General features: G+C 49.3%; 1 protein-coding gene across 1 annotated transcript in view; it reads right to left on the bottom strand.

Moving 5' to 3' along the window:
- UNC45B (unc-45 myosin chaperone B) overlaps positions 1-2530 on the bottom strand; it is a 33573-nt gene extending 31043 nt beyond the window's left edge. Inside the window, exon 1 of the mRNA XM_032789663.2 lies at positions 2402-2530. The gene's annotated coding sequence lies outside the window, so the exon portion shown is untranslated. The remainder of the gene's footprint in view (positions 1-2401) is intronic.
- Between the last annotated feature and the right edge of the window lie 12195 nt (positions 2531-14725).

The following is a 14725-nucleotide window of genomic DNA, read 5'->3' as shown; positions in this document are numbered from 1 at the left end:
AAATACTTTGCCTCAGTTTTCAGTGAGGCTAATGAAGAGCTTAGAGGTAGTGGCAGGGTGGCAAATGGGAATTAGGATATGGAGGTAGAAATTACCACATCCGAGGTGGAAATCAAACTCAGACATCTTAATGGTACTAAATCAAGAGCCCTGAATAATCTCCAGCCAAGAAATTAAAGGAAATTAATTGCAAGCCCAATAGCATGGATTTTTAATGAATCTGTAAACTTGGAGGCTGTATCCAATGACTGAAGAATTGCTAATATAGTTCCTATTTTTAAGAAAGGGGGGGAAGTTACCTGGGAAACTACAGGCCTGTTAGTTTGACTTCAATTGTATGCAAGATCTTGGAACAAATTTTGAATGAGAAAATAGTTAAGGACAGAGGTAACTGGGATAAAATACAACATGGTTTTACAAAAGATAGATCGTGCCAGACCAGCCCGAGCTCTTTCTTTGAGAAGATAACTGATTTTTTTAGACAAAGGAAATGCAGTAGATCTAATCTACCTGGATGTCAGTAAGACATTTGACACAGTTCCATGTGGAAAATTATTAGTGAAACTGGAGAAGATGGGGTTAATATGAGAATTGGAAGGTGGATAAGGAACTGGTTATAGGGGGACTACAATGAGTGATTCCAAAAGGTGAACGGTCAGGCTGGAGGGAACCCCGCTGCCGGTATGGGGTTCTGTCTGCCACCCCCACTGCCAGTCTGGAGTTCCGTCCACCAGCCCCTTCCAGCCGGGGTCCTGGCCAACGGCCCCGCTCAGCCCGCTGCCAGTCTGGGGTTCCATCCACCAGCCCCTGTAAATGTATTACTGTCATGTGAAACCTTAAATTACAGTAAATAAATGAAGACTTGGCACAGCACTTCTCAAAGGTTGCTGAGCCCTGATCTATAGTATTACACTGCATTTCTGTGATAAGTGTAGCGGAGTGATTACCCGCTCCTGCCCTGCGGGGCTGGAAACAGCCCAGGAGAGGGCTGTGGCTGGGGCAAGAAGCCTGGGCTGGTTGGGGCAAAGTAGGCTCAGCTGGGGCCATGCCCCAATCAGGCCCAGCTGGCCCCTTTAAAAGGCTGTGAGCCAGAGGCCCAGGCAGCCTCCCTCCTTCTGTAGAGGGAGAAGGGCCTGGCTGCAAGGTGCCAAGAAGGGAACCTAGATTGGAGCAGGGCTGGGGAAAGGCCTAGGGGGCCGGGGAGCTCTGGCCTAGGAAAGCCCCAGGCTGCAGGCCTGGTAAGGTGCAGTAGGTATTGGGTTGCAGGGGGCAGCCCATGGGTAGGCAGAGGCAGCAGGTCTGAACCCTGTTTGCCTATGATGAGTGGCTTACACTGCAGTCCACCCCAGTGAGCAGGGGGTTAGATGGTGACTGGCAGTAGCTGAACACTGAGGCGAAGTGGGGATAGGGGGTGGGGGTTCCCCTGGGAGGGGGAGACCCTGAGGCTGTGAGGGTTACTGCCGGAGGGGCAGCACTCAAGACAAGGGCACTGGGGTGCTGGGAGGGACACAGGGCCAGTGGTAAGGTGGATCACCGGCTTGCAGAGGGTGCTCCAGATGCTGGGAGAACTAATTCCCTAAGACCAACCAATGGGAGGTGCCACAGCGGTGAGTCAAGACCTTTACATAAGCATGAAAGAAGGGGCAAAACTGAAGTTAATTTTACAAGACAATAAATACGCAATGTTTTGTATTTCGGCATTATAGGAAAACATTTTCAGAAACAAAAACCGCATGCGAGTTTCTCGTCAAAATTCAAATGTTGACACAGCCATTTAAAATTTTTCTTATAAAATGTCAACCAACTTTGTTAACAAAATCCCAAAGCAGCCTTTTAAAAATTCAGCCAACAAGGCAAGAAAGAAAAAGGCTAACAAGAGACTTCCTCAGATTAAGGACTCATGTTGTCCCTACTCTAGGAAAGAATTTCTAGAACCTGCTCAAGCTCTTTCCACTGCCAGAACTGGTGTAGGATCAGTATGGCAATTGGAGTGGTTTGCTAGAATGAAGCATTTAAAACAAAACCCAAACTGCTCCTCAGCATGCAAGGGGCTGACCTGGCTTTTTAAAAGCAGTATTTAAAGCCCAGAAGAACTTTTTATCAGCAGCCAATTTGTGTGCGCGTGAGGGTGGGTGTTGCAGTCTTAAAACTCAGCACAGTAAACGGTGGGGTCAGTGTGCATACATCACATGATGAGAAAAGACTATCTCGCATTTCGGTTCCTAGCCATATTTGGGCAGCATTAGCTGCCCCTGGAGCCTGTCAGTGTCACCTGTCACTGAACTCGAGCTCCCCAGCCCCGCAGTGGAAATGCATTCCAAATAAAAACTAGTCAATTCCTTAATGTCCAAAGGCAGTGCATTGCATCCCGCTGGTTCCTGCCCATCCCTGCCCTCCATACCTGGGGTGGAGAATTCAAAATGCTGCGACGGTCACCAGCTTGGGACACTCTCACTCTGCTTTGCTGAGCCCGTCCACTGGCTTCCTCCCCTTGTACTACAGGGACAGGCTGGCCTCCTGTGCTTTATATAGCTCAGTGACATGGTCAGGAAGCCTAGGACAGTGAGCAAGTGGTTGGGGGTGAGGTCAGGTTTCAAAAGGAAAAGAGTTTCTTGAACTGGAGGATTCTGATGCCGCCTGCTAAAGAGCCAAAATGGATTTCAAACACCTGCATTGCTGTCACCGAAAGCTGGACTCTGGACTTTTTAAATAGGAAAAGCTGACAGCTGGGCAGATGGAACACCCCTGCCCAAAATGCACAGACCCCCTTCTCTGTCTATCTAAGGAAGCATGAGACATTTGAGCCGCAGGAGCAAATAGTTTGACTCCTGTAACTGGGGAAAGACCTGGCACCAGCTGCAACAATAGAGCCTCCCAGCGCCTTCGAGAAGTTGCTTCAGAGGAATCCCATTCAGCTCTTCCTTCTCTGGTCTGTTTTGGAATCCTCGGAGAGTTGCCGAAGCCCAGAGACAGCTGTGCTCACAGCCAGCCCAGAAAAGGTCTCAGAGGTAGAACCACGCTCATGTTCAGTCCCGTATTCCCCACAGCAACTGCTGAATCCTACCAAGGGGCTATGCCTTCTCACAGGATAGTCTCATATCCAGGTGATGAGAGTGTTGTGTCTCAATTAGTGGCGCGCTAATCTGGACAACAGTTAAAGGTTGTGCAATGCTTTCCCAATGAAATAAGGTGCTTGCAACATTAGAGGAACTTTATTTTTTCAGAATTACAAAAACTGCATTTTTAGGGGAGTTAAGATTGCAGGATGAACATAACAGCCGGTCCACCTAGCCCAGTATCCTGTCTTGACAGTAGAAAATGCCAGGTGACCTAGAAGCAATGAACAGAACAGGGGATCAACAAGTGATCCATCCCCTGTATTTCTCATTTTTTTTTTTTTTAATTACCCAACATAGACTCAGACTTTAAGGTCAGAAGGGACCATTATGATAATCTAGTCTGACCACCTGCACAGTGCAGGCCACAGAATCTCACCCATCCACTCCAGTAACAAATCCCTAACCTATTCCAGCTGTGCTGGAAATACAACATTAAAAGAGAAGTGGAAATAACTCGGACACCAGAAAACTCAGCTCTGGTTCCTGGCTTCTGACTCAGTCTCCACCTGCTAGGCCTGGCTGCCCACACCTCAGCCATGAGAGCTTGCACAGACACCCCTAGCCCCTTCACGACCAATGCCCAAGCAGAGATATGGAGGGACCATGCACTCCATTCCCTAGCAAACCCTAGGGGGTCTCTGATCTGCAGAGAGCCATGCTCTGGGGTGACAGCTTCTGGGAGAGAACCAAGCCCTTCATGAACAGGTAGCCCAGGCTTGGGCCATGGCCTCACCACCTGAGCAGGGCCTGAACAGTTTGACAGGAACAGTCAAACTGAAGGGATTATTGCATCAGTGCTGCCTACTCTCTGCTCTGTCTCCATGGTCTATCCCCCTGATCAAGCCAATATGGGACTGGTGATCAGCCTGTTAACTGGAGAAGCCTTGGACTGGGGCTCTGCTTTGCAGGGGCATGACAGCGGGACACTGGGGGAATGCTTTCCTCTGGGCGGTGGCCACAATTTTTGATAACCCCATGATATGGGGGGTTCACCCCACGCTTGCCCTGAAAGGGTTAATGTGTACTGAGAAGGGAGCTAATTAACCCAACAGGCCCCAGCATCAGCAATCCCCTGACTGAGGGAGGGAGGGAACCACCAGAGCTGGGACTATAAAGGCAGGAAACTGGCACCAGAAAGAGGCTGCTGGGAAAGTCTGTGGTTACCCCCTGGGAGGGGGGAGGTACGTTTGGGCTGGCAAACCCGGGGGAGAGGGGGGCAAGCGCAGGGCTTGGGTCAGGGAAAGGCAGTAAGGTCTAAGAGGGACCAGAGCTTGACAGCTGGCAAGAGGGTCCCTGAGCTGGAACCTGGAGAAGAGAGCAGGCCCAGGTTCCCCTGCCAGCCACCGAGCCAGTGGCATTACAAGGCAGTGAATAGGAAGACTGCCTGAACCTGTCTGTGGGGGAAAAAAGTACGCTAGATGGACACTGAGCTAGAGGACGCCAGCTTTAAGTGTTTAGTAGAGTTACTTTATAGGTCGAATCATGGCGAACATGCAACCAGGAGCACTACAATGAACAAAGGGTCCTGTAGTGAGTCGGTGTGGCCCCCCGCTACCCCGGAGGGTGCCGAGCCCATCCGAAGGCTAGAGTGAGCGGAGTTAGGGGGCTCTGAGCCCACCCCTCAGCAGGTCAGGTGGCGACCTGAAAGTATAAAGGGTCAGCCCTCAGAGCTCAGTAAGGCCCCAGCCGCCGGAGAGACCAGATGTCTCCAGTTTAGCCCGTGACAGAAAACCCCACAACCCAAGCTGCAGGCCAGGACTGGCCTGACTTGTCCTGCACTCACTACCTGGAGGAGTTGCAAGGCCTGCCGCTCGCCCACTACTCTGAGGAACTTATGGTGCTGGACCCCCCAGAGGACACCACCCTGACCCAGGTACGACCTGAGGGGGAGTCTGGAAGTAGCCCGGAGGCAGCCGACCCTAGTCTGACTGCAGCACTGCCAGAGCCCATGTCAGTGTGTTGCGGCCAGGCTCCCCACTTCTGCCGCTGCTAGGGCCCCGGGTTGGGATGCAATGGAGTGGGAGGGCCTGTGTTGGTGGCCATCTCCCTGGCCCTTTGGAGGCTTGGGCCTACTATTGTTGCTCAACCTGGCCTGAGGGCCTGAATTCTGACCCGCCCTGACCCAGGGCCTGGGCTTATGGTGTTTGTTCCTGTACCGCAAGGGCTGCCGAGGAAGACCCTGCGAACAGACTAATTCCCCAAGCGTCAACTATGGCTAGTGAGCCGGTGTGGCTCCCCGCCACCCCAGATGGGGTTGAGCCCTGGCAAATCCTTGTACAGGTCTGAAGTCATAACGCGCATCACAGGCATCTATATGGGAGGAGGCTCGGAGGAAGCGGCAGTCGGAGCAGGGAGCAGCAAGACTGCAGGTGACAGATGCACAGACTGATGGACGAATTAGCAGGTCACGCCATGGATGAGCTATTGGAGAGTCTGGACCCAGAAGCAGTAGAGGCAGCTCAGACCACAGCGGATGATCCAAGTTACAAGATGGGCCTAACAGAGGCAAAGACCTCAGATCTGTTACAAAAGATTTAACTGTTTAGCAAATCTTCTAGCTAAGGATAATAGCTCACTTGAGAGAGCCAAAGGCTCTCCAAAACGATATGATGGCCATCAAAGCCATGACGGCCAATCTTAATGAGCAATTAAGAGTTGTTAGCACTACAACCCTTGAGCTAATAGGATTATTAAACAGAATGCCATCCATTGCAACAAACACACAGATTCCTCCAGTGCCTGCACCAACAATCCCATCAGCACCCATGATTCAACCTACACCTCGGCAATCAGTCATACCTCAACCTCTCATATCCTTTCCAAACATCCCTGTAGTCATTGGTCCTGCAATGGGGTCTTTCCCAACTGGACAAAATCTGTTTGTGGGAGGAGACTTTCCAACCCAGGAAGGGGAAATGCAAATAGTGACCTGGCTGGAAGGCCAAGTCACAAAGAGGCGGCAGCAGCAGCAGCTCATGGAGCTAGAGAGGGGCTGCAGACTCAGAACTGGAGAGATGGCTTGCCACTGCGGAAAGTGTGTTGACCTTGTGACCTGTTCTCCAGAACGACCAAGAGGCAGCATCATCTTGGGCGGTGAGCGGAGGACCCTGTCACACCTGTTTGGCTGAAGCCCGCCCGCAGACGCGTCAACAGGCAGGGGTTGGCTGCAACGTTTACCACATATTTGTTGTCTGACTGCAGATGTGGAGCGGAATGAGGTAGTCCAACTGCACCAGTTCCAAGTAGGATTGAGCGAGAGGTCTGAGAGCACCTGGGACTTAAGGAAGCAAATTGAGGATGCCAGGAGGAAGGGGAAAGACCAGAAGGTCCTGAGGCAGGATGGAACCAGGGAGGCCTGAGAGAACCAGGCCAAAGAGGCCCCTGCTATGGAAAATGGATGGGCAGTGAGGTAAAACCCGTGGCAAGGTGGTTCCAGGCCTCTACTTCCAGTCGCAAGAGACACTTTCAACAGACAGAATGGCAAGTCTGATCTCCTTCCTGGGACACCATGACTGGAGCCTTCATTAGTACACCACACTGGCAACTCGCAAACATCAGCCCTCACTATCATGTAGTGAGTTTAGAGAGTGCCTTCATAAAACCCAAAAGACCTTTATAATGGCTCATGTAGGAGTTCAATTTAAACAGTTAATCTGTAATCTAAAACAAATCTGTAAAGGCCAAATAACTGAAGATATTGGTTTATGAGCAGTTTGGTTGACTAATGTCAGTGGGGAAAGACGGTGGTTTAGGACAAAAGGAATACAGAGTGATACTTTTCGTTATGGTTATACATTTAATCTGCAAACTCAGTATGTTAAAGTCGAAGGTGCAGAGAGAGAACACAACAGCGTAACAGTGGACTATATTCAGGAGGACTGGAGACGTGAAAGGGAATTTCAAGAAGATTTTAAAGCACTAGGTAACTGTCTTTCAGAGAAGAAGAACTGGTAACTCCAGGAGTCAACCCCACCGCAAGTTCTGTCCATGTCTGTAGCATCCCAGCTTCAAAGTGGAGGGAGAGGCATCCAGGTGCCTAAGCAAAACACAGCATCCAAGAGAAAAATTATGCGACTTTTAAGAGAGAGAGCCTGGCCGTTGTGAGCTGTCTTAATTTTCTTTTAAATCTGGCTGTAGGGCAGGAAGTTTATAGGTGTACAGACATTCACCTGATTGCATTAAATGAAGGGATCCAATGGAAAACACTGGAGTCTGGCTGTTCCAGCTTCATATGGGAGAATCCATCACACAAAAGGGATGAACAAAACAGCAGGTGCTCTATCGAGTAAGGATGTGAGCGCTTCCAAAACCTGCCTGCAAGCATCCACTTCTGCAGTTTAATGTTAAAAGTAGAGCTGGGACATATAAACCTCTGTCCTCCCCCAAACAATAAATTATACAATAAAGAGGCAAGAGAGTGTTTGAGAGAAGCTGCAGTCCAACTGAACCAGGTACATGAGTTAACACCTTGGTAGTTGAGGGCTATCCAGAAACAGGTGTGACACCCAATTCAAATAATCAATATTCTACCCCCTGTAAGTGGCAGAAAAAGCAAAGACGTCTACACAGATGCCTTCCACCAGGTACAGGCAATGGAATGAAGAGCAAAAGAGAAACAAGCTGAATATGGGGGACAACTTCCTAACTCCGGGATTTATCACAGACTAGGGAAAGGGAAGCAACGGAGGCCTATGACTTGAAACTGAGAGCTGCACCGAGGAAAGACACCTGCCATTTCAGATGGCAGGAGACCAAATGGCAAGGCGATTAATATGTTCATTGGGGATGAAGTTGATCAGTTTAGTCTGCATCTTTCCATGTGGCTGGGGAAGTGTTTGGAGATGTGAGAGGAACAGAAAGTTACTGTGCTCAAGCGTTTAACATTCATTTTGCCTCTTGTATCCAGGTGCTGCAATCCAATCCGACATTGGCTTGGACGGGGCCTAGATAACCTACTAGGTCTCTTCCATCTCTAACTTCTAAGACTCCATGACAGAGCAGGTGTCTGCTGGGTCTCCAAGTTAAATGACTGACCAATTTTGCCTGGAATACCCTATAAACCTGCCATGCAAAATGCCGCCTCTTCAGGGGAGCAATAATAGAAATAAGCAGGAAATCAAGGCTCCTGACTCCCCCAGCCAGTTGGCACGTGCTTTGAAGTGTGACTGAAGGTTATTGCTCAGGCATCTTCTCCCTGGCAGCCAATGGGCTGCAATGTTTTTAAAAAGCGGTCGGAGGCATGACTAGCCAACTCGTTCACTGTAAAAACCCCCAAATGTAAATATCACTGATTAAATAGCCACGCTGAAACAGAGCAAGATTTCTTTGGATTCAGTAAGGTTTTGGAATGGACTTCAGTACAAGGTTAGGTCGTGGACAGGGTTTCATATTCCTTCTTGTACATCATTGAAAATCCTCCCCGTTAGCCATCGGCTCAGGTAAGCAAGAGAGGGCCCTTACACGTAGGTGGTGGTGGTGGTTGGAGGAACACTTCTTGCCCGGCACCATGGGATGGAGATAAGAGTTTTGTTTTCCTTTGGGAGTCAGCACCACTAAAACTGCATCCCTTCCCCTGGGAATATTAGCCCTTGGGGAGAGGGGGTGTTGGTTGGCTGGGCACGGGCTGTGTGCAGACTGGTGAATAGCAGGGGACACCAGCAGTCTTCTCACTACCACAGCAGTCAACCGGAACTTTGTTTGATGTTAAAAATACGTATTTCCCAGGGTGACCCTTTCACATTTACTGTTTTACTTAAACATATTTAGTGTTAGAGAATGGCACAGAAATTGACTAACGCTTGTGCCAAATGGTGTCACCATCCCATGGTCAGAGTTGGTTGGCATTAGAATTTGTCCTAGCAAAGGACGATACACAGAGGTGACACTGGGGGAGAGGGGGGTGACGTGGGGCCAAGTGGAGAGGGGCTCTGTCCTCCTGCTGTGCCTGCTCCCTGACATGCTTGGCCCCTGTCCCTGGCAGCCGTGCCTGGGCTGGGAGCGGAGGGGATAGGAGCAGCCACTTCTCGCGCCGGCCGCTCCGGGTTGCTGCTCTGTGCAGTGCAGTGGCTGCCCAAGAGAGCCTGGCTAATGTGGTGGTGGTGGGTGAGAGTCCCTCTGCCCAGCATGTCTCTGGGGTGGCAGGGCGCAGCGGGAGAAGGGCAGTGTCCCTACCCACCCAGGTAACATGGGACAGGGAGAGTGCAGCAGACCTGGGCTGAGCGCAGGGTGGGGGATGAGGGGTCGCTAGGCAGAGGAGACGTGGGGCGGTCACATGTTCTCCCTTTTAGATTGTGGGCCCCCCCAGTACGGAGAGGCACGAGTGGTGGTGGGGTGTGTTACTGTCCTAGAACCCAAGAATTGCAGATTCTGTTTTTTGCTGCTACATTGGGTAAAAGAACAGCTTCTGGTTCCAGATCCTCAAGCAAACGGACCAAGACCAGACAAAGCTACTGCAAGCAGTGGCAGGAAGAAAAGGACCTGAAAATGGATTATGCCCATCGTAAGAGATGTTGGTCTGACTCGCTGCCTATCCTACAAATGGACACTTTGTGCCTGCTATGAAGCAGCTCTTGTGCTGTTCCACCTTCACATGCTTCACAAGAGAAATGCTGGTCCCTCTTCCTCAGTGCACTGGACTGACTTTGGGGTTAGAGTTTCCCAGAAGGTCTGCTTCATTGCATCAGAGGGGCCCGAGAGCGGCTTGCTTTTCAGCGTGCCATGCAGCTGTACAGAACAGTGGGTGGGTTGGGGGACATTGTGAGCTCATTATTCGATAAGGACAGAATTGCCCCAGCATCGTGATCCCTGCTTAAATTATTAAGGGTGATTTGAGAGAACTGGAAGGTTGCGACTACGGTTAACTCACTGCTTGACAAAGTACAGAGGGCAAGCATGTCCTACAGTTCTGGGTAGAGGTGTGCAAACCCACTGATGCAAGCATGGAGAAGTGCTTTGGGGAACCTGCGGAGTTTCGCTGTCTTTGTCGATGCAGCTAAGCTATATGGACATGGAGAGGATTCTCTCAGATGAACATAGTCCGGCACTGAGTGTGTGGGGCACACCTCTGCCATGCCCATGTGGGGCATACCTCTGCCATGTCTGATAGAACCAGCAGCTCTATCCCCATCCGAATGGTCTCCCTTGACCTCTGAGCGGTGGCTGGTCTTTTACCAGGACTTCCCCAGGAACTGTGGGCATGTCTAGTCTGGCTGTCGAGGGGGACAACCTCCTTGTTGAGCCCCCTGCTACACAACCAGCACCTTGTTGGGAAGATGGTGGAACCCCTCTTGGTGCACCACGGCTGGTAAGATGAGGGATCTCCTGCAGGAGGATCTGGGTGGACTCTGTAGCGCTAGCCCAGCATATGGGGCTGCACACCCCTTGTGGCCCATGCTGCGTGCTCCAGGAGGCCAGAGCAGCTTCACCAGCTGCTTCTCTCAAGTGGGTCTTAGGAGCAGGTGCATTTCAGAGTTTCACACTTGTGTATTCTGTGGCGAGATGGAAACCCTGGTGCAGGTCTCCCTAGAGCACGCTAGCTTGCAACTTCTGTTCTGGCTACTTCAGGGCTTCCTGGAGGATTATTTTAATAGGGCTGCATCTGGGAGCTGGAACCCCTGTTACTTATTCAATTGTTCCATGCTCTACTGGGCTGTATATTGGCCTTTGCTGGATAAACCCCATAGTCTTATTGTTGTTTCTCCTCCCTCCCCTCCCTTTTTGTGTGTGTGTGTGTGTGTGTGCGCGCGCATCATGTCTTAAAATTAGTGTGTAAGCTCCTTGAGGAAGGGGTCACCTCTCACACCGTGGGGTACTGTTAAACAGCAACTAAGCTGGCTGAGCGTCACTGCTCTCCGCCAAATAACAGTACTCCGAGGTAGAAGAACCAGTAGGATCAAGGACAGGATACGACTTGAGGCCTCCCGGCACTGCAGGGCTGTTTGGAATTCCCCCAGGACTGGTTTGAGAAGCCAGTAATCAGTTTGGAGCTGGGGATGTGGGCCAGACGTTCCCCCTGGGCCCTAGGTTTGTCTCTTCCAATAGCAGGGAGGAATAAGCCAGAATGTGGTGCAGAGAGGAGATTTCTAGGCCAGGCTCAGAGGTCCCTGTTCCAGACCCAGATGGTCTTGCCCATTGCCTCATCTGCTCTACTCTCCCCCCTAGCAGCATCTGCATGTGGTGCTGTAATTTATTCCCTCTATAGCAGTTTGGGAAGCCCAAGTGCCTTTAAAAGCACCTGCATGTCTGTGAGTGCCTCTAGATGTGAGCCCATGCTCCCCAGAGCTATGAGAGGACATTGGGGCATGCAGGTACCTATTGTCCAAGACTGGCTCATTTTCCTGCCCTCATAGTGGAGGTCTGGAAAGATCCCTCAAGTCCTGCTGGCCCTAGGAAGTGTGTGTGTGGGGGTGGCTTGGAGCAATCTGGGGATCCAGGACTAGATTTGCCAGGGAGACTCCGGTGTTTTGTAATACTTGAAATGGACTGGAGTGACCCACGCCAAGGCACTGTCATTGAAACTGAAGTAGGAGGAAAAGAACCCCGCATGGACAGGGGAAGCTGCCAGAGGGTAGTTTAACCCTCTCATGCCAACCCTCCCCTTACTGATGGCATTTCACCCTGATGCCAGCCGTGCCTAGTTTAATGCTGCTCTGCTCATTTTAGATTTCCCCCTGCAAAATACAGCTTCCAGCTGCAATTGCCTATCTTCCCTCTCCCTGGCACCATGGCAGAGGTACCCTGCTTAGCAGGATGGACCACACTGGAGCAGAGTGAATCCCCATCTGCTCAAGAAAGAGCAGGGGTGTGTGTGGGGTGGGGGCTACTGAGACAGGGTAATTGGTGAGCTTGAGCCTCCTAGAAGGGGTGTTGTGTCTCTACTTCAGGAATATAGATTTAGGGAGGGAGATGGGATCGTCGTGCCCTTGAAAGGGGCAGTTTCTGACAAAGGGGACACCAAGTTCTGGAGGTCAAAGAGCCAGTGACACACATTTGTTGATGGGGGGAGGGTAAAAAGAAGGGTTCTCTGCTCCAGATCACCCTCGGCAGTTCTGGGTCTGAAGAACAAAGAACTGCCTGAGCAGATGAGACCAGCGGGTCCTTCCAGTCCAGTATCCTGGCTAGAACGCTGGCACATATCTGATGCTTCAGAGGAAGGTGCAAGAACCCTCAAGTGGAACCTGCCCTACATCAAATTTACACAAGTAAGTGTTTCCAAGTGAGAGAAGTGGCTCACTGTGGTTTGGGGGACTTGCCTGGACTCTGCAGTGTGGTTTACACACAAACAAACTCCATTGTTTTCTAAGCACTGTTTTGTTTATAAGACCGTCCTTTGCCTTCACCTTAGCTCTATAGCCTCCATGCCCAAGTGGTGCCAGGAGAAACTCTTGCACCTAGCGGAGAGCTAACAATGGAGGGCAGTTAAACCCCGATGATCAGTTCAAATGGAAGCACCCGTGGACTAAGAGCTGGCTATTGCCTGGCTAGATTTCCAAGTCTGACTGCAGAGGGGTGGTGACCAAGCAACAGATCACCTGATGGGGGGGGGCGGATGCTGATTCAGGGTGGTAGGGTGGCACTTGGCAAAGCAGACTGGAAGTCTAGCAAAGGATGTAAAAGGGATAAAAACCAAAACCAAGGGTGATGTCATGGTAGGGGACTACTACCCACCAAATGAGGAAGAAGAGGTGGAGGAGGCTTTTTTTTTTTTAAACTACTATCATCCAAAGCCCAGGACTTGGTGGTGATGAGGGACTTCAACTACTCATACATCTGTTGGGAAAACAATTCAGCAGGGCACAGATTATCCAACAAGTTCTTGGAGTGTATTTCAGAAGATGGAGAAAGCTACTAGGGGAGAGGCTGTTCTAGATTTGATTTTAACAAATAGGGAGGAACAGGTTGAGAATTTGAAAGTGGAAGGCAGCTTGGGTGAAAGTGAGCCTGAAATGGTCGAGTTCATGATTTTAAGGAATGGTAGGAAGGAAAACAGCACAATAAAAGACAATAGATTTCAAGAAGGCAGACTTTAAGCAAACTTAGGGAGTTGGGGGTAGGTAAGATCCAATGGGAAGCAAGTCTAAGAGGAAAAACAATTGAAGACAGTTGGCAGTTTTTCAAAGAGACATTATTAAGGGCACAAGAGCAAACTATCCCACTCCATAGGAAATATGGCAATAGACCACGCTGGCTTAACCAGGAGATCTTCAATGATCTAAAAATAAGGGTCCTACAAAAAGTGGAAACAAGGTCAAATTACAAAAGGATGAATCTAAACAAACACAAGTGTGTAGCGACAAAAATAGAAAGGCCAAGGCACAAAATGTGACCAAACTAGCTAGAGACATAAATGGGAACAAGAAAAAACAAACATTCTACAAACACATTAGAAGCAAGACCAAGGACAGGGTAGGATCGTTACTTAATGAAGGAAAAAACAAACAAACAAACAAAAACACAAAAAAGTGCAAGTGGCAGAAGTGCTTAATGACTGTTTCAGTTTTCACCAAGAAGGTTGGTGGTGATTGGACATCTAACATAGTGAATATCAGTGAAAATGAGGTAGGATCAGAAGAGGCTAAAATAGGGAAAGAACAAGTTAAAAATTACTTAGACAAATTAGATGTCTTCAAGTCACCAGGGCCTATTGATGAAATGCATTTTAGAAATAACTCAGGAAGCGACTGAAGAGGATATGAGCCATTTAGCAATTTTTTTTTTTTTTTTTAAGTCTGGCACGATAGTGAGAGAGAGATCCAGTGACGGAAAAGCAAATCAGGAGTATTGTGTTCAGTTCTGGACACACATTTTCAGGAAAGAGGGCCGCATGATGTTGGACAATGAAGAGGAGTCCAGAGAAAGAGCAACAAAAATGATTAATAGAGTCTAAAAAAAACAGTGAAACCTTTGAGGGAAAATTTAAAAAAAATGGATTGTTATAGTCTGGAGAAAGAAGAAGAACTGCGATAGGGGAGATCGAAAGCAGGTGTTTCAAGTATATAAAAAGATTGTTACAAGGCAGGATGGAGAAAGGGAAAAAAAAAATTTGTTTTTTTTTTTTCTTTAACCTCTGAGAAATTAGGGACAAGAATCAATGTGACTTTAAATTTGCAAGCAAGGGCAGGTTTGACGGCGATATAATCTGGGACCATATGAACATGGTTGCAACCAAGGTCCTGTAGTGGCACCAAATCTTATGTAAAGGGGTCATATAAGGTGTCTAAGACCAGGTTATGGGTTGCTGGTTATGATTATGCTGTCTATATGTATGTATCATTTTGTAGTTGAAGTTATGAGTATTGGCTCTATACTGTCTGGTATTTCAAATTTGTACTGTGCTTCTGGAGACATCCCAGACAAGTTGGTGTTAGCTCTGCCTAGCCTGCTTGATGGCCCATTAAGGACCATCAGCTACACAATTGACCCATTGAGAGAAGGCAGATATGCCTTGTAAACTCAGCAAAGTATGCAGGGACTTGCCCATGTGACTCCAGACTCCATTTTGCTGTAATTTTCCACAGTAAGAACAAAGAGGTGTTCTTACACCTGGAAAAAGCTATAAAAGGCTGATGCCTCATCTCCATCTTGTCTTCAATCCTGCTTCTTACCTC

This window comes from Chelonoidis abingdonii, chromosome 20 (genome assembly GCF_003597395.2).
Source record: "Chelonoidis abingdonii isolate Lonesome George chromosome 20, CheloAbing_2.0, whole genome shotgun sequence".
NCBI lineage: Eukaryota > Metazoa > Chordata > Testudines > Testudinidae > Chelonoidis > Chelonoidis abingdonii.
This window is presented reverse-complemented; position numbering and strand designations above follow the sequence as displayed.